Source organism: Geospiza fortis, unplaced genomic scaffold (assembly GCF_000277835.1).
Source record: "Geospiza fortis unplaced genomic scaffold, GeoFor_1.0 scaffold190, whole genome shotgun sequence".
Lineage (NCBI taxonomy): Eukaryota > Metazoa > Chordata > Aves > Passeriformes > Thraupidae > Geospiza > Geospiza fortis.
In genome coordinates this window covers 6,382,158-6,402,385 of record NW_005054328.1, presented here as the reverse complement: position 1 = coordinate 6,402,385, position 20,228 = coordinate 6,382,158, and positions in this window count along the sequence as shown.

Here is a 20,228-nt window from a genome sequence, read left to right as displayed (position 1 = left end):
TCTGTGTTATTTCCATATTCTGACTCACCTTTCAGGTCCTCCCAGGCCAGGGTCATCTGTGAGAGCCCTTTGTGTACAGCTCATATTTCCTATATTATTTAAAAGGACGCTAAATCACAGTGTTTCTGACACAAACAATGTCATTGTGTTTTTGTTTTTTTTACTAGATGACTTTAATACGCTGCCTAGTGCTTTCTCCCTTCCCTATGTATCTTTTGCTTTCCAGTTCAGATTCTTCTTTCTCCTGGAGCTGTGACACTGCCCTTTGTACCTATTTTCTCTTTTGCCCATTATGCTTTTTTTCAGAGAATTTGTTGTTGTTGTTGTTGTTGTTGTTGTTGTCTTTCATGTTTTCTGAGCATATTATTTACAGCTGTATTTTAGTAAAATAGAATTAGAAGCAATGTTCTGGATCACTTAATCCAGATCTCAATTATTTCAGAGAGCAATGCCATGAAATCCCTTTAAAATATTAATTGAGTTTCAGTTTGATGAAACTGTAAAACCAATTAAGTTTTCTGCACCTTCTTTTTCTACTACACAGCCATTCTCCAGCTATCCTACTTGGAGAGTTAAAATTCTTCTTCAGAATTCCAGACTGAATTTGCTTATGACCAGATTTTATCTCTTGTTCAGGTGACAATGTAGTCCTGGAGCTTCATGAGCTCTTGTTCCTCTCTATTTCTTTCCCTTTCCCACCTTCAGTACATTTATGGATGGAAATCAGATTCTGTCTCAGCATTTGCTCTCTGAGTTTATACATGCCAAACTCTGCCATAAGCTGACTGATAAAAGGCAGTGTAAAAACAGCTGGATTAAAGATACCAAACTTGCAGGAAGACTTGCAGGAAGTGGTATAAATCTTTTTGGGAAAACATCATGTTGTTGTAACTGTAAGCACTGAATTTATAGTTCATTACCATATTTTATATATATATATATATATATAAATTTAATTTCTTTTAGACTTCACTTTTGTAGCTGTTTCCCTTCCCTGGATGGAAAGTTCCTACCAGTTCTTCATTTGCCCAGTGTAGTTTTAAGCTGCCTTCTGAAACATGAATAATTACAGTTGATGCAAAATCCCAGATTAAGTCTTCGAAACATTTGTGTTCAGGTATCAAGTGGAAATAGCTCCACTGGCCTATTCACCTATGGAAATGTCATAGCTATGGTCAACTGACTGTAGCAAACTTCAACTCACAGCTGGGTTGTTTTTAAGTGGATAAACTCATATGTCGTGGTATTGCACATCTTTCTGTTTCTATTCATCTAGCCCACGAGTTAACACAGTCCTTCCACTCCTTTGGAAGTCTGATCTGGTGCTCATTCCTAGGGTGATGCCTCCCAGCTTCTAATAGTCCCTCCTGCTGCTCCTGATTTACTGAATTTCCTGTTTTCCCCGGTGCTTGTATTATTCTGAAGTTCAGTGCCTTTGTACAGCTCCAGTTCATGACCATCTCAAATTCAGAAAGCTTCTTTCACAAGGGGTCCCAGACTTCCTCTGTGGCTGTAAATCCATTGGTCATAAGCAACAGTGTCTTGGGTCTACCTGGTAAAGGGCAACTTTTAGGGTTTCTGCATACATTTTTTTTACTCTAAATGATCTTTTTCTTCCTAAAGCTTCTGTTCACCCTGTCTACACAGTTATCATGTCCAAGGCTGGTCGTGCAACATGACAGTGTCACTTCCCTATTGTACCACAGGATCAATTGTGTTATGACCCTATTACAGAATAGTAGTCAATCTCCTATTATATATGTGAGGTGTTTAAACACATCATTTGGTATTGGATACAATCAGATATTTTTGTGTCCTCTCCCAGTAATTTGTTGCTTTTAGTACAATTTTACAAGGTGTGTTTGTAAAATAAAAATTCCTTTGTAAGCAGTACAAAATTTAGTATAAAACAAAGTGCTGTTTTCCCTTTAAAGAACCAGCTACATTACTTGTTTGATAAACTTTGTTGTACAGCAAGGAAAAATGTTAATATTGATAAATAGTTAATAATTTGTACCCATTTTAGCAGATGTCCATGAGGACTGGACAGGAAGAAAACCTAGTAGTACCATTTTCTATTGTATAACCATGACAATTTCACCAAATTCCAGTCTGAACACCAGAACTAGCTCTGATATCAGAGTATCCTCTTTTGAACTATCCTGTTTCTTTGGAATTAAACATCAATGCTTCTAGTTTTAAAGGCATTGTGTTCCTTTGAATTGTTCATTTGTGTATTCTATTTTATATTGTAACAACATTTATGAGAAATAAAATAAAAATGAAGTATCATTGCTGAAATGTATTTTGAGCAGCTTAAATCTTCAAAAAGTTTTTGCGAAGAATTCTGAAGCGTAAGGGTTTCATGGTGAAAACTTACAGGAAGACCTTGAAAATTTACATTAATCAGAATTTCTTTTCTCTGCACAGCTTCAATCTCAACGTAAAAATTCAGCTCAAAAATTCAGCACAACCTACTGTAGCTGGCAATCCTGGGCTGGTTTCTTACTGAGGACTTGAAGATCTAGAAAATAATATTGAAGATTTTTCCGCTTGTCTGTCTAGACAGATGCAGTTTTTCTGCCCAAGGACTTCTATAGATTATGCAGACACACACCCCATCCTGCAGGTGGTTCTCTACAGAGATGAGATGTTTCTTTTCCTAAGATGAGCTGTCAACATGTTTATCTGTAATAGCATCAGTAACAAGCTCAGAAAGAAGAATGAGTAAAACTTGTCTGGTGTCAGGAATACGCATTGTACAGCCTAATTCCCGGCTGTGATTCCAACTGCCTCGTTTGCAAGAGAGTTGCCTTTGTCTTCATTTTCACCTATACCTCATCAATTCATGCATCAGGTTCTAGAAATTATTACAGTTTTTAATATCCAGCTCCCAAGTGTTTCTGTGGAGAAAACTATTTGTTGAAGGCCTTAATGATGGCAAGAAATCTAAAGCACAACTGATGTAAGATGTTTTTGAGCCACATGACAAAGCCAGTAAGGTTAAAAAACAGAAAGAAAATACAATTGGACATAAGAAGCAATTCTTTTGAGTTCTTACCTTTTCTTTGCCTGAAAAACAAGTAAGAAATATTAAGTACATACAAGTACCTAGCTCTCCTTTAAACAAAAGCTGTGAGGAAAAGCTTTTCAAATGTCTTTATTCCCTGTTTTCTTCTCCTTTACTTTTTTTGCCTCTCTTCTAATGTGCTCTCTGGTGTCACAAAAAAAAAAAAGCTTCTGATCCTTTCATCTTTTGTTCTATTTCACCTTGATATAAAGTTACAGTGAACTAATTTGATCATTCTCATTTAGCAGTGACATCTGTAAACATCAAAACCCTAGTGTTATTGTTACTAGGTGTTTTGTTTTTTACATCAGAACAGAATCTTGCCTCTGTACATTGGGGGTCCACCCTGATCAACCAGAGGGTACCCACCAGGACAGCCATTAGCTGGGGGCATCATGTTGTGTCACCAACCTCTTCCTAGGAGGTCAGTGCCCCCCGCTGTGGTCAAGAGCAAACCAAGGCAAATCCCATCATCTTTCTCTCCCTCTGTTTCCCCTTCCACCCTTTCCCTTCTTTGTCCTGCATCCCCATTCCAGCAGGAGGCATCTTGTATGGCTTGTTTGTGTTTTGCCTGTCCTAGTGGGCTCTGAGCTCAGTTGGGCTCATGGACCTCTAATGACCTGACTAGATGTTCCCAGATCCTTAGATGCTTTTTTCCCTCTTGAAAACTGAAGAGAAAAAAAAAATCAGTGAAAGGAATTGGCTGGAATCTGTGCTTTGACTTTCCTCTCCTCCTCCCTGCTGGATAGATATCTCTCTTGGACAGAAGCAGGCTCTGAGTAATGGGGACCATAGTTCAGATGATTTGTAAATGTCTTGCAGTGACAAGTTTGACTTGTATCCCAAGTTCTTCTTGTTCTTTCCCTCACACAGCTGCTCTGTGCCTGCAGACTAGCAAGGTCTCCTAAGCTCATCTTGCAGCACCAAAACCAGCCCACACAGATAAGGTCTTCAACACTTGCCTGATCCAAGTCACTGCACAAATACATGCCAGCCTGCCAGGCTCATTTGTTATTTTGGAAATGACCTGCCATGGTTTCTGCACCACTAATTGGCCATGATCCATTTCCTGTTTTATGCATTCATCTTTTTCTTCTGCTGCCTGGTCCAAGAGATGCCAAGTGCATCGTTTACTGCACAGTACGTTGAACTTGGACTTAATGTGAAGAGTATTAGACAGAGATTTGGATTAGGTTTGAGATCAGGATCTCTTTGTGATAATCTCTGCAATTGTTCTTACCAAATCATCTTACTGCCTACAGTGATGACACTTCTGGAATGAAATGCAGGAAGAAAATATATACAACTCCAGGCAACAGAGTTCCATCAGAGATGGCTTTGGCCCAAGGATTTATGCAAAACAGATTTGTAATGTTGCAAATTTGTATTTTTCCTTTCTGTTTCAAGGAGGAAAAAAGCAACAGTTGATACTGCCATGAAGCTGCAAGCCTGAAAGACGGAGGAGTGGAAATTTCAGTGTCTTTAACAATGCTAATCTAAGCCTATGGACCTGTGAACCATATTTGCAATCAAATGCTTGTGAAATACATTGCAGTGGGCTGAATATTGTAAGTCCAACACAGGAAAATTTCTGCTAAAATCAATAGGAATTTTTTCTGAATCAGGTTTATGGAATTGGTTACTGCTTGAAAAACTACTGTTCTTCATCTCTAAAGACCCTCCCTGATGGGCTCGTCTTCTTTACCTGCTGCTCTTTACATCCATGAGATCACTGTGCTACCTGGATGGTGACATGCTGTGTGTATGACTGAGAGAGACTGGGGCTCAGCAGTGGAGCTGTAAAGCCTGGTTGGGCTCCTGCGACTGCCCAAGTAAGAGGCTGTGCATGTGCCTGAGCTTGGCCTGCACAGCACATGGCCTGCACATCACCCCCATTCCCAGACCTGCCACTCCATTGTCAGCCTCTGATGATAATACAGGCATCTCAGACAGAAACAGCTGCCTCTAATTTTAAAAGAAATTCTGGGTCTGGATTCAGGTTTATTCTGAGATAAAAGTAGAAATGTTTTGTCCTGTACTTGCTTTGCCTGTCCAATCAAACAGAAATTATTACTGTATATTTGTATGGCTGCCTCAGAAGCCAAAATCCTTATTAACGCACTTTGTTGCTAAAATCAAGGAAGCAAATCTATCAAACAGCCTTTTATACCCTCCAGGTCCATCATGTCTCTGGTTTAACAAGAAAAAAAAGGAACAAGAGGGTAGACAATATTCTAATGGGTAAAGCAACTACACTTTGCACAAGTGGCTTTTAGGCCTGAGCATAAGCATTTGAAATACTCATTTTCTTAAACTGTTTATGTTCATGGATCTCTCCTCTGTGGCTGACATGTGTGTATTGGAATCAGTTCTGTCTTATCATCATTGCCATGGTTACCTTATCATCATTATTGTATGTATGTGTTGCTATATTACTATTGCAGATGTCTTACCAAAATTCCCTAAAGCAAAATTATTCCAGAACTTACACTGTACACATCCCTAACTACTAAGCATTGATATCTTTTATAATCTGTTTCCCAGCTAAAACAAAGATGGCTTAAACTTCTCTGCTGAAATGAAGCTGTTTGCCCTTTCTGGGTAGAGAACAAATTACTCCATGCATCATCTTCAGCTTAAGTCAATTCCTTACATCAAATGCAACAAAAAAACCCAAACCAAAACAAAACAAAAGCAACAACAACAACAACAACAACAACAAAAAACCAACCAAAAAAAACCCAAACCCAAAAAAACCCCTCCTACTTAAGTGAGCCTCTCAGCAGCCTGATTTGCCTTTATTTCCTCTACTACATTTCTAAAAATCACAGGATTATTGATATCTGCAGCAGGGAAGGCATGTCAGCATCTGAAATGAGGCTATCATGAGATAGCAAACACAGAGATCATTGTAGCAGCGTAGGACACATCTGAAAGCCCAAAACAGAGAAAAGTTTGAGTTTGGGATGAAAAAAATCTTTGCTGGGGGCACCATGCTACAGGGCCACAAAAATTATCCTATGAAGACGGGCTGAGAGAGTCGGAATTGTTCAGCCTGGAAAAGAGAAGCCTCCAGGGAGATCTTGCTGTGGCCTTTCAATACTTCAAAGGAGCTTATAAGAAAGATGGGGAAAGACTTTACAGTAGGGCCTGCAGCAATAGGACAAGGAGTAATGTTTTTAAACAAAAAGAGGGTAGATTCAGACTAGTTACAAGGAAGAAATTTTTATGATGAAGGCAGTGAAACACTGGGACAGGTTGACCAGAGAGGCTGTAGATGCCTCATCCCTGGAAACACTTGGGTACAGGCAGGATGGAGCTCTGAGCAACCTGATGGAGTTGAAGACATCCCTCCTTATTGCATGGGGGGTTGGACTAGATGACCTTTAAAGTTGCCTTCTGACCCAAACCCTTCTATGAGTTAATGATTCTATGCAGTCCTTCAGAGCAGAATTGGGAAAGCCCAGATGCTAATACCTGGTTTTAATCCAAATTATGTATTAACTTCTAATGGACAAATGAATGTAGAACTCTTATTCTAAAGTGTGCCTGTAACTTAGCTTAGCACTAACTACTAGATGTCCCATCCCATTTATCTTTATTATAAGAACCAATCCTTACTACATGCACAGGCTTTGAATATGTAATGATTATGAATGCCATTATGATGTTAGAGTACAGTGGTGTGAAGAAAGTGATTCACCACTGGGAAAATACAAACAAACAAATTTATTGGATGATACATTGCCTAGATGCACGACTCTAGGTTTATAAAAAAGGGGTTATATATTTTTCCACAGCTATAATCTAATATTACCAAAGTGGGGAATACCAAATAGAAGTAAGATATTTATAATAATTCCAACAATAAGAGAAATGAAATCTTAAAGAAATACAAGTAAATAGCAGAACCTCTAATAAGAGAGGACATGATAGTACTAATTTAGCAGTGAAACTTTTCTTCTGAAGCTAAGGATGACTGGCAATTTGTAAGTGCAGCTAACTGACCATCTTCTAAAGTGGAAGTGGAAACTGGGGAAAAGGTCATCGTGATACAGCAAATATAGATATTATCATAATTTTTAACCAAAGGCAAATAAGACAACATTTGTCTTGTCATGTGTTCAGATTGCATGTCACTACCCAGACCTTACAGTGATCCCTCATCCCACTATACCTGCAGTTATGGGGCATGGAAAGAACTACTATTATGTTGTAAAACTGTCATAGCACTGCAGGAATATTGCTCTATCCTCTGCTGACACCCAGGAAGTTTTCTCTGAATGTTTATTATAGCCATTGCAGCTTTGGGATACCTCAGGGGTTCTGATTTGCCAGGAAGGCCCAGTTGAATGACTGCTAACTTGGGAATATCTTGGCATTGGAAGAAGATTATCATTTCAGGATCACAGAGGCAGCAGGGCTCTTGCTGCTAGCCAGTCTCTCCTGGAGCATCACTGAGGGGCTGAGGGTGGAGGAGTAGAATTCTCCCAACAGAGACAGCCCTTTAGCTCTAAAAAATTAAATTCCTCCCATCCATCTGGGAAATGGGGATTTTGTTCATTATACCAAACAACTTTCCAGAGTCCATGCTCTCTAGAAAACTGCATGGATGTTCAGGCTGGGTTGCCCCCTCCCTGTAGCAGCAGCTGGAATGAGATGCTTCTGTTTCTTCAGGATTCACTGGAGTGAGTCCAGAAGAGGGACACGAAGATGCTTCCCAGATGCACTCCAGTATGTCAAAGTCTCTTGTGTAGTGGGGAGCCCAGACCTAAACCTAGCACTCACCAGGGCTACACAGAGAGAGGAAGGATCACCTCCCTCATCGTGCTGGCAGTGTTCTTTGCAATGGGACTACTATGCAGATCCCCCTCCTTTTCCAGCCAAGCTGTAGCATCCACAAGACAAACTGATGACTAACACACAGCCTATCCTGGTTGTTTAGCAAAACACAGTTTGTCACCTGAATTGAAGAGCTCTGGTGAATCCCACAACAAAATAATTGAGTCAAACACAAATTACTTCATCATTTATGATGTTTCAACAATGTCTGTGCTCTTATAAGCTAATTGAAATTTTATAAACCCTGGCTTTCCTTGGGTGCTATGGGGCTTTTCTGCTTTGCACCGTCTGCGTGCAGGGTCTTATGTGATTACTCAGCCCCTGCACATGTGGGGAAGCTTTATGAGCTTTGAGATCAGCTCCAGATGGTAGCTTGGTGCTCTCTTTTTCCCAACACCCATGGGATGCCTGGCTAGCAGGATGTGGATGCAGCCCAAGGCAGCACAGGGCAGAAGAGGAGAAGCAGGTTTCTCAGCAGGGCTGTGGGCAGAGCTGGCTGTGACAGACCCTCAGGGATGGGCTAGCAGAGAGGCATGAAGTTCTCACAAAAGGTCAACTGCCCCATGCCTGAAAATTACTCAAGGTCTTGATTATTCTGCAGGCCTCAAGAGGTCTTGTTAATTATTGTGTTTATTGTGGTAAGATGCTCTAGGATAGCTTGGTGTGAAAAGAGCTCATTTGTTAAAAGTGACCTTAAAATATGAAATGCAGAGCCTGGTTCTCATCTTGGCACCTTCTCCAATCAATAACATCAGGGAGACATGAGAGGCCATTTCAGAATTGCAATGTGCTGCATCAGCATCAATGAGATGGAAATTAGTCTGAGGTTCACAAACATTTGGGACTTGTTTTTTAATCACCTTTGTCTTCATAAAATTATTCATTATATTTATTTAGCTTATCTCCACTTGGTCCTTCCAGGAGTATGTATTCCATGAGAAGGAAGGAATGGAAATTTACCTAAAATACTGCAGGGAATCTAGAATTATGGCTGTTCATTTGAGTAGAAAAAAAATGTTGCTCATCTCTATTAAAAGATATGAAGAGAAAAATAATTTTGCAGACTTGGGTTTCACTTTAAAGAACAACTTTTTGGCTGAAAACAGCTGATTTTTCACATGAATCATCAGCCAAGGCTGATGTTTCATGGTTCTGCTGTGCCTGTACCCCCCAGCCCTGAAGGCTCACAGAGGTTTAACCCATGGCTGCAGCTCCTCAAGATGGCCAGCCTTGGCAGCAGCTTAGAGTGGCATGTTGGAGCTGTGCTCTGTTCAGGTCTTACTTTCTCATTAAAAATTTAGGTAGCTCTATTTTGCTCCATCTTAAACAAGGCAGTGACCCTGACTTTTCTGGCAAATCTCCAGATGTGGTCTTCTGTAGGAAAAATTTTGGGTCCTTCTTGTATTCATTAAAAATAAAGGAGAAAAACCCTTATCACCAAGGATAGTGGCATTCGTCAGCTCCATTTTGCTTAGCTCAGCTGAATTACTGTCTGACAAATAGGCAAACTTGAAAGACACATTTTTCCTCATCTCCTTTGAAAGTCTTGTGTCATTAGAAATGCTTAAAAATTGCAGGTAGAAAAAGGTCATCTCGGCTCTCCATTTTGACCCCTTAGCTTTACAGAAGTCCTTATTATATTATTTTAACTGTTGCCTTTTCTAACATGGCCATATATATCCAGAGCTTTTTGTTCAGACAAATGGTCTTTCTACACTATTGCCTATTTATCCTTATTAACTTATGATTGAATTTAACTTTCCAGTTTTTGCTTTCACTTTTCTAACTTCCAGCAAAAGGTGTCCCAAAAACTATAGGTGAAATACAGGAATTGCTGGCAAAGCAACATAACAGCCAGAGGGAGGGGGGAATGCTTAGGGCAACTTCTACCCTGGCTGGTTAAGCAGAACTTCCATTGACACCCTGAAACAGATGGGGTCCTGATAAAAAAAGTCATGATTGACTGTTGTGCTATCTGGCTGCATTCTAGACTTTTAAATGAATTTGAAAGCAGCCAGGCATCTAATCTTTTTCAAAGGAACAGCCTTTGAAAGACAGAAAAGAATTTTGCTATGCAGTTTTGGGGCTAACAGTGTGCAGTGAACAAAATCCTGATCAAGCATGGTGTGATACCCATACTTTACATTTCTGTAGAAGGTATGGAAGACGTGTGGGATGGACTGGCCTATGGAAGTATCCATTTCCGCCTGGTGGCAAAAGAATATATCCAGGAAAACTAGGATAGAACTGGCACTTGTCTTTTCAGAGGCAAATCTGGGAGCACTGGATCCCAGCACAAATTTAATTTTTGGTAAGAGAAAGAAGCACAGCTCTTTCTCTTACTCAAGGTTGTTTGCTTTTGATAGAAACATCCAGGTATTTGAGGTACTTCTAAATCAGTGCTTGAGATCAGTAATATTTTGTGGCAGTCGTGGTCAGGAGTTGAACATGCAGGTAAGGAATAGGAGAATCCTGTACCAGTTTGATCACTTGGTGTCATTGAGCTGTGAGTGAGACCGAATTTTGTGAACTCCTCAGTGCTTCAGCTGCTCTCCACCTGTGTTACCCACCTCACAGCTTGTTTCACTCCCTCTGCACAAGGTACTGAGTTTCTGCCACCATGTGCCAAGTCTCCTTTTCTTCATACTGAGTCAATGAGGGGATGCAAATAAAGAGAATAAGATACTTCTTCCTTTATCCTCTGAAGGCCTAATCCAGAGGTGATTGATAGCAGTGGAGGAAGTAACTGCATCAGACCTTGATTCGAGAGTGACTCTGCTGAAGAACAGGGGAGCCGTACATCTGTGTGGGATACACATCTGTGACACCAAAAGAGTAAGTCCCATTATCTGTCACCTTGGACTCCATGGACATGGTTTTTCTTCCAGTAAAATGTTAAATTCTCCAGGTAAGAAAAATCCTTTCACCGTGTCTTTACATCTAAAACCATTTGTTAAAGGATTCATTTTAAAGCCAGAGAGAACTATTATTCTCTGACCTCTTATTTTGAAGAGAATACACAAGGTAGATTAAAGTGTTATTATTGCTTGATCAAACAATGCACTTGAATGTTTGTTGGGAAAAAGGTTTTCCAAAATACAGAAAAGTGTCTTTTCATAACAGTGTCAGACCTCTTGATGAATTACAGAATGTCACCCAACTGTGATTCCTCTTGCTCAAACCACGAATTGTGTTTGCATACATTGTGTAGGCTCAATATTTCCCTGTCATATAGGCATGTGGAAAAGAAAAAATGAACCAAAATGAAACAAAACAAGCAAAGAAGACACATTTGTACTGCCTATGAGAGCAATCAGGACCACAATTATCTAGTGCAATTCTCTTCGGATACTTAAATAAAAGGTAAATTTGTTTTTTGAATACAAGTGGTTTGTGCTTAGGAAAACAAAACTTGCTCTTGTATGTCTCAGAAGACTAAATAGAGAGAGAGCAGAAAATGTACAGAATGGGGTGAAACAGGGCACCCCTGTGCATGACATTCTCTTCAGCAGATTCACTAAGGTTTCCTGGCCACTGCCAGCCAAGTTCCAATGATATTTGCCTTATTTGACTGACAGGTCTGCAAATTAGCAAAGGTTAATTGTACACTGGAGCTGAGCACCCACGGGTCTCAGTATGAAGAGAAGAAGAGCCCCTCCAGAGGCTGGTTCATGCATTCCAAGGTAGGACTGTAAAAAGAACTGAAAGGATCACAGTCAATGTTACCCCACCAATCACTACAAAAAGTCTGCGATATGGACAGGAGATGTTACTCCACTTCAAAGCCAGTTGTTTGAGGCATCCCAAACCCTTTAAGCCATATCCTTAGCCATGGAAAGCCTAAGGGCTCAAGTCAGATTTCAAAGGATTTGGTATATGAATAATAGGGAATTTGGAACTAAAGCATGATTAAGAGTCCTAGGTGGGGCTGCAATGTGGGGGTAACTTCAGACAGATTTTATTACCTTGCTAGCTGGACATATCCTTGGTTAATTCCTGCAGCTTGCATTTGTGCTTTACTGTGCCTTTTATCAGTATGTGATCAGATATTTCTTTGAAGCACCTTTTTTATTTAGGCACCAAGAACATAGGAAGCATTTTCCTCTAGCAAAATTTGAAACCTCTTTTTTCAGCCAGAATACTGCCCAAAGAGGTTGCCTGACTCGTAGCCTTGGCCCCAGGCCATGCAGCAGTTTGCTCCACCTGCTATTTCTAGACTAGAACTTCTTAAAGGATTTCTTGTCATCTTTTTACCTCTGACTCACAGCCCCAAAGTAGGCTCTCAAATATTTGCATTAAAACGCCCACGCTATGTGTCCTGATCTTCACATGAGCCCATAACCACTGCTGAGTAAAGGAACACTTACCCAACACCTGCTCATGGAAAACTGCTGCTTTCTCCAGTAGTTTCAGTAAGGTTTTGGAGTTAGGTAAGCTCCCTAGAAACCACTCAAACTTACTCATAACAGTAAAATACCAAATTCTTTTTTGAACCTTACAGACTTCTTAGTGTCAGCAAAGTTTCAGCATGTGTAAGACTTTTGTGTAATGAACCATGCTAGCATGTAATATTAATTTTGTGGCCCTTCAACCTCTTCCATTCAACCCTTCCTTTGTTTGCCATGCTTACCTGTCCTGTGATGCTTAAACATAGAAAGAAATCTCCTTAGGTCAGGGACCTGTCAATCAGTTAAAGTCTCTAAAGTGCAACACACTTTTAACAGGTCTGTATTAATAATGAATTACATTTGCTTTCTAGATGTGCAAACACTTACTGGAGTTTTCTCTCCTGTGTGTCAGAGGGGGTAGGGACTCACTGTATCCAACGAGCAAAAAGCCACTACTAAGATGGCAAAGTCAGCTGCTGTAGCCCAGCTGGGACAGGAAGGACAAGACCAACCTCCTGTCTACTAGCAGCAAACTTTTGATCATAAAAGTCCCTCCACAGCTTCAGGCAAACCAAGGCAATAAAATGGGCATAGAGCTCAGCATGTCCAGTTTTACCATGGTACTTAGAGACTCAAGTTTCACTACATCAAAGGGAAGCCAGACAGTTATCACCATGGATGTTTTTCTTGAGGTAAGACAATCCCTATTCCTTCTCCTTTCCTTGTAGAATTTAAAGAACTCAGGCAAGAGCTCACTTCAAAGACAGGTAGGTGAGGAAACAGAGGGAATATTGACTTTTAAAGTAACTTCTTGCCTCTATAGGATTAAGGAAGTTGGGTAGGTAGTCACCTTGTTTTCCTCATAATTTTCCTCTTCTCCTGAGCACTGAATGTTTTTCTCCTTGTTTCATCTCCTATCCCAAATACAATCCATCAGTCTCCTTAGAGGATAGTCCCCTGACAAAGCAAACACAGGGGGAAGGAAGAGACCAAGTAAAATCAGCCCCATGGGCCTCCCTGTGAGATGGCGTGAGGTACCCTTGCCCTTCCTCTTTATCACCGTGCCCCAGTGCCCTCCCAGCTCCAGTGCAAGTGATGGATGGGTGGTCAAGACACAGTCAGACCAGGGTAGGTCCCCAGGGAGCAGGGCTGAGAGGGTTCATGTTTCCACCATGAAGGAAAAGCATAAGGGATACATGGCTAAACGTGGTTACATCCGGGAAATGTACTCTGATGGCAGCAATAGTTTTCCATTGGCATTATTAAGAACCACAGCAGACTCCTGCTCTGCTCATTGTGTTTGTTGGCATTTCCACTGGTATTTCCATTTCTGTTTTATTCTGAGACTACCTTGTCTATTCATGTTTAAGAAACAGCCAGTGCCTGTCTTGTCAGTTACTCATTCTCTATAACACATTCTGCTTTTAGTTTAGCTCAAGTGATTTGTGTTTCATGATAACCCCATGATTTTTTAAATTTAGCAGCTATCTTCTCTTTAAGATAATCTTCTCACATTTTTCTGCCCGCTATGGGTCAGTGTCCCACCATCCCAGACTGCTGACTTGGGTAGCCCAGGTGGGTAGCTGTTCCTGTGGGTGGACAAAATTTCCAAAAGGAATAAGGCAGGCAAGCACTTGCAATGAGTCCAACTATGACCTTTGGACATCCCAGCTTTGAACATTGTAATTCCTCCAGCCATCAGCTATCTTCAGAGCCTGACATTCTGCCTACTGCCAGCTGTCCTCCTGTCTCTCCTCATGCTGCTGGCCATACAGCATGGGAGCTGCTGGAAGCAGCAATTTCAGGAAAATTGAAGAAGTGATTACGTGATTGTAGTCAGGCATTAGATGCTGCCTGGTTGCAGCTCAGCACACTCTCACCTGCATTTCAGCAATGTCACATCTCCTTTTGCATTGGCCACCATTGTGTATAATTTCTATGGTGTGTACAAGAGCATGCTGTGAGCAGGAGATAAACTCTTCGTCCACAAATGTGTTTGCTATAGCTTTAGGAATCACCCCACTGTGTACTAACAAGAGATTTAAAAAATGAACATCAAATATAAAGATGTGAAACCTGCCATCTGATCCAGAAAGGAAGGTTTAAGCTCTCCCTGCTCTTTCAGCCCCTGAAACAGCCTGAAAATTGACTGACCTTGCACTGTATGGATGTTTGTTAACAAACAGAGGCTTTGCTGGCCCAGGGAGGGAAGGGAGCTCTTGAGTATTCTCAGCCTGAAGATCAATGTCTGTCCTCACATTCCAGAGGTACAAACCCAGTACTGCTAGTAGCTGCACCTCAGCTGATGGTAGCTGCTCTGATAAAACACTCTGGGTAATATTTTTCATATTATTTTCCTTCTCATACATCCCAAGAGCATATTGCCTTGTCTTAATTATGGCTTTTCATTAACTACTCATCTTTATTTCTTCATGACTGATTGCCCCAGGTTCTTTCCCTGCACTACTGTTGTCCACTCATGGATAACCTGTTTTGTATTTGCATCAGTAATTCTCTTAACTGTGCTGAGCCTATACTTGTCATATTTCATTCTTTCCTGACAGCCCCCCTAATTCATCCATTATTGCACTAGATCCTAGATTATTAATTACTGTCCCAGAGTATTGGGTCATCCCTGTACTTATACTTCTTCCACTCCTTTCTGTATGTTTCTCTTAAATATCTTAAGAAGCACCAGGACTCTGTGAAGCCCAGCCCCTGGGCAGGAATGGGGCACAGGGAATGCAGAGGCAGTAAGTGATTTTAAGAGACAAGAGATTCAATCAGACATTAAGGTTAGTGAAACCACTTTCACAGAGGTAGGATAGAGGCATTTCACCAAGAGATACAGCGAGCTAAATGTGCAAGGGGTAGTAAAGGGTGCTCATCAGCACTGTTCTGACCCATCCATAAAAACATACTTCATTGACTTGACAAGAGCAAAAGTGCCAGAAAAGCTTCCAGTTGTCAAGGTAGGTCTGGTCAGCCTTGGGGCTGTGCAGTGCCAGCAGGTCCCAAACCACAGAGCCAGGGATGTGTCTTGGTGGTGTGATCAGCCCTGTCCCTCTGGGGTGGGCTCACCCCACAGCATAAGTGGAGGGTGGGACAGAGCAGTGCTCCCGTGGGAGAGGAGAGGCTGGGCCAGGCAGGGGCAGCTCACAGTGAAGTGCTCTCAGCTTGCCTGATGTTCAGCCACAGCCCCCACTCTGTATTTAGCCCTGCTACAGCCTTTGCAGGCAGCTGTCACTGCTGCTCTCTCCTTTGCTCAATATCCCTCTTTGGCTTTTATGTGAAGCTGAACTGACCACCCAAGGCCTTCTGACTCTCTGCCCTTTGCTGTGAGCAGCTCTTTTACTGTGTAAAGCCCTTTCTTGTTGCATAAATTTTCTGTAAGGGTCATGCAAGAGCAACCACAAGAGAGACCCAGGAAAACATGATTTATGAATTTGAGGGATGATATGGAGAAAATTGCAGTCAGTTGGCACAACTTAGGAAGGTGATTAGAGAAAAAAAAGCCCTATGGTGCAAAAAGATTAAGATAGACAAGAAGCAGAAAAGCAGGAGACACACTACTGTCCTCAGAGCATTCTGAGTGCACATACCCCCCTGCCCAGTTGTTCAAGCTATGAGTTTATTGTGCCCTCAGACCCTCCCATCCTGGGGGCATCAGCTGGGAACTGAATCACTGCAAAAGAGCTGAGAATATTTCTTCAGCCGGAGCAGGTCTTCTCTGACCTAAGCATTGACACCAAACCCAGCCAAACACAGCCAACAAACAGAAGGCAAAGGTATAAAAGAGGTGTGAAGAGGTCTCCTAAAGCCATCTGCATCCACTCTCCCAAAGCTTGCTGGAGCAAGCCTGGAGCTTGCCTTACCTTGCTCAGGATTGCACAGAACTGGCATGTCAGAAGTGTTGAGGTTTCCTGTCACCCCAGGCATTGCTGCATCACATATCAGTGATGCACTGGAAATGGGGTCTAAGTGCTGCCTCTGCCTGTGTGGACCGCACTTTTGGGGATGGTGTGGAATGGTGCTGAATAAACAGCGCGTCCTTACACCGGGCAGGACAGCGCATGCCTGATGTGGAGGGGGGACACAGGTTAGTGCTACAAAAGGGAATAGTTTGCTGTGCATTGAATGTTTTTGGGTGCTGGAGTGCACAACACCTGATTGTGTAGTGGTAGATGAACTTACCTGACGGCTCCACTGAGTGTCCAAAAAAATCAGAGCCTCTTTCCATTGTTTCCATTGTTCATACTGTGCTGTGACAGTACCTGAAAGGCTGAGCCAGGTGGTGCTGTATGGCCTGGCACAAACACTGAGTCAGAGACATTTGTCACTTTGGGGAGCTGATGCAAGAGCCACCACGTTGGTCATCACTGGGGCTGCTCTCTCTGCAGAGGAACCAGAGCCAAAACTCTGATTCATCTTCTGAGCTATACGTGGATGCTCAGCTTCAAACGCATGCTTGACTCTTACACAAACCATCTGAGAGAAATCAGGCTGTGAAATTTTCCCTGTCCTCCACTTTGCAAGAAGAAACATTCTGGTTAGTTGGGTCTCCATGACTAGAAATAGACCTGTTCTTTCCTGACTGATGGAGAGAGGGAGAGACAAGACAGACCTATTTGCTGCCTGGTAAACTTCATATTCAACCCTTTCCTTTCACACTGATACACGAACTGTACATGAATGCTCCTGCCTCTCTATGAAGGATGTGGTTAGGTCCTTGTCTGCCTTACTAAACGTCTGATTTTCCCATCTCTTGCAACATAGCAAGATACTACTGTTCACCATGGAGACCATCCCCCATATAATCTTTTAAGACGAGGTCCTCCTGCAAGCAGCAGCAAGAAAACATCCCCCTCCTGTGGAGTATCTGGGGTCCCTGGGGCCACCACTCTGCTCTGCTCCTAGTCACTTTTCCAGGGCAGCCCCTGGACAGTGTAAAACATTGCATTGCCCTCTCTGCTGGGATCACTGGCTGGCACCAGGGCTGTGGTGCTGGGGTGCATCTGTGTCTCAGCAGAGGTTTGTCTCATTCATCCATTAGATATCCATCTGATAGTGGAGCTGCACATATTGATCTAAGATGCAGGGCTGACTTCCTTTGGCAAGTTCATGTCCTCGCCCTATGCCTCAGTTTACCCTTCCATTACATGGGGTGATCACACCTGCCTGCCTGCAGGCTGGCAAATGTTATCTCTCAGGCTTCAGATGGGAGATATTGAAAATGTCAGTTCTAATAATTTATATGTCACAAGTTGAAAACACAGTTTCAAGTGTACTCACCAGAAAAAAAGTGGTATTTGGGTAGTCAGGAAGAGCTGGCCATCCCTGCTGCATTGCTGTGCTCCTTCCCTTCCCATTGCAGTAATGCAACTGAAGGTAAAACTTGGTAAGGGGAATTTAATAGTGAATTAAAGTGTAGGAGGCAGGGGAAGGAGGCTGATGTTGCAGCACAGCTAATATGCAATAGCCAGACCTACCTGGGCTAGTGGATAATGAGTTGTCGGGATTATATGTGGCAGCAGAATGGCTTATTTTGAAGTGGATTTATTGAACTGATTATGGGCAAGTTCTTGTATCTACGTCCTGCAAATAAATAGTGCAAATAATGAGCAGCAAACAAGGCAAGACACAAACCAAGCCAGGAGAACAAGGAGACAAAGTATTATCTGTCAGAGAGAGACACAAATTGAAAAAAGGGAGTCATTAAGAAAAGGAGATAAATCTGGGGAGGGGGAAGAGTGACAAGGAAGAGAGACAGTGTTGCTTTAAATGGGAAGCACTCATTTTTTAATGGTATATATCCTCAATGAATATCATGAAGATACCTGGCTGCTTTGCTATATATGAGACTGCATGTGTCATGCCATGACACTGCTGTATGCACCTTTCCTGGTCTGTGTGTGCTGCTGCAAGCCTGGTGCATCCCTGTGAGTGATGAACTACTTTCATCAGTTCGCACTAAATGTTGAGAATTAGTTGAGCTATAAGCCATATTTCATGTTAGGTTACAGAGGAAAACAGTAGGAGATAGGATTTATGCTCTCTGTATAAATGAACTTCATAAGCTTTTCTTCGCAAGGGAAAAAGAAATTGTGTCTGATAAAGCTCCACACTAAAAAAAAAGAAAATAATTTAAAAAAATGATATTTCTAAAGTGGGAAAAAAACAACTTTTGTTATCACTGGTGATTAATTGAATTGATGTGTAACTGTTGTTCCAGAGCAGTGGAGATTAGAAACAGTGACAGACTATGCCCTAGTGGTCCCAATTCTGCTATACCTGAAATTACAGTCCAAAGCAGACTGACTAGTGTGCCCCACAAATTCATAAAAATTCAAGAGCCAGTCTCACCAGTCTACTTTTGATAAATTCTTCTTGATTCAGTAACCTTTCTTAATGGAATTTCTCTCTCTCTTCCTCTCTTTTCTTTTACCTGTTTTTTTCCACTTCGGTCCACACATTTATTATTATCCCTCCCACTCTCCTCCGTGGGAGTGCAGACCTCTGACTAAACATCCATGTTGTAATCTGTACAGGAATTTACTGATGGTGCATGACAGAAGGGACTTAAAGAAAATTATGCATTTCTCAGGTCTACCCTAGGGCAACAAATCAAAGTCTCCCCTGAACACTATATAGTGAAACTGAAAGTAGCTACACTTTATATGGAAATTAGACGATCCTAGGATATAACACAACTAAACATATATCAAAACACAGTGACAATGAAGATGGAAACTACTTTTTCTTTAGTGAGGATATAAACTTCTATTTTGTTTTATTTGCCCTAAAATATGCCTTTTTCTTCAAGGATGAGAAAAAATTCCACTAGGAATATGCATTCACTGGACAGGCTCTAAAGCTCATGATTCTTTTTTCATTTTCATTTTACTTTTAGACCATTTTCTTTTTTGCTGCCTTAGAAAAGGTATTTAGAATAGTCTATACAGTAATAAATACCTTGATCTCCTATGGACTGAATCAGAAAGGGAAGGGCTTAATCAGGCAGCAGGGAGTAATATCTCATGGCACTCTTAGGTCAAGGGACCGTATCTAATTTTGCTTTCTTTTTCTCTAGGTTCTTGCTTGTTTTATAACAAAACTGAAACATAAAGCATGACATTGTGATATCTTCTACATAAAGCCTGCTGTTTTCCCTCACACTGGCCCCTTCCTGGGGGATGAGCCATTAACAGCAGAGCCCCTCCAGCTGCTGTTGTTGATGGCTGTGCAAAGGCAGCTGCCACACGCAGGGTCATTGCAGCTGGGACATAGATCGTACAACATCTGGGTTTGTGTCACTTCCCTCCAGGGCTTCTGCACACCTTTCATATTCCATTTTTTAAATGAAATAGGGAGTGGAAGCTGGACAGATCCATGTATGATTTATGCACTGGAACAAGGCAAAGAGGGACAGAGACTGTTCAATGCCAAAACCAAACAAAAAAGCAGAATAGATAAAAGGAAGATTGTGTTTATTCCACTAGTACTCCTGGATCAGCATTTGAAGAATTAACTTTCTGCATTCTTTTGTGTTGTCATTTTATAGCATGAAAAATCAGCTCATTTCAAGGCAGCATAAGATAAAAAGGAGATGACAAAGTTCAGCAACCCTTGGGGTTCTCTGTTTTGATGAGCTGATAGATTAACCCAAGTGCTTTCCCACTTCCATGGGTGTGTGGGATCAGATTGCATCTTGCTGCACATCTCCACGGAGTGCAGTGATACAAGTCATCTCATCCATGAAGGCAACATGACACCAAAATAGAAGCAGGAAAGAAGTAGCCAGAACACAGAGCATGATAGCTGAGCAGATATGAATTCATGCTCCTATTCTGTGACAGCCTTTCTACCTATAAATCTATTCCATGCCTCATTTACATATTCATAAACTCAAGATGAAACTAGTTTTCTGT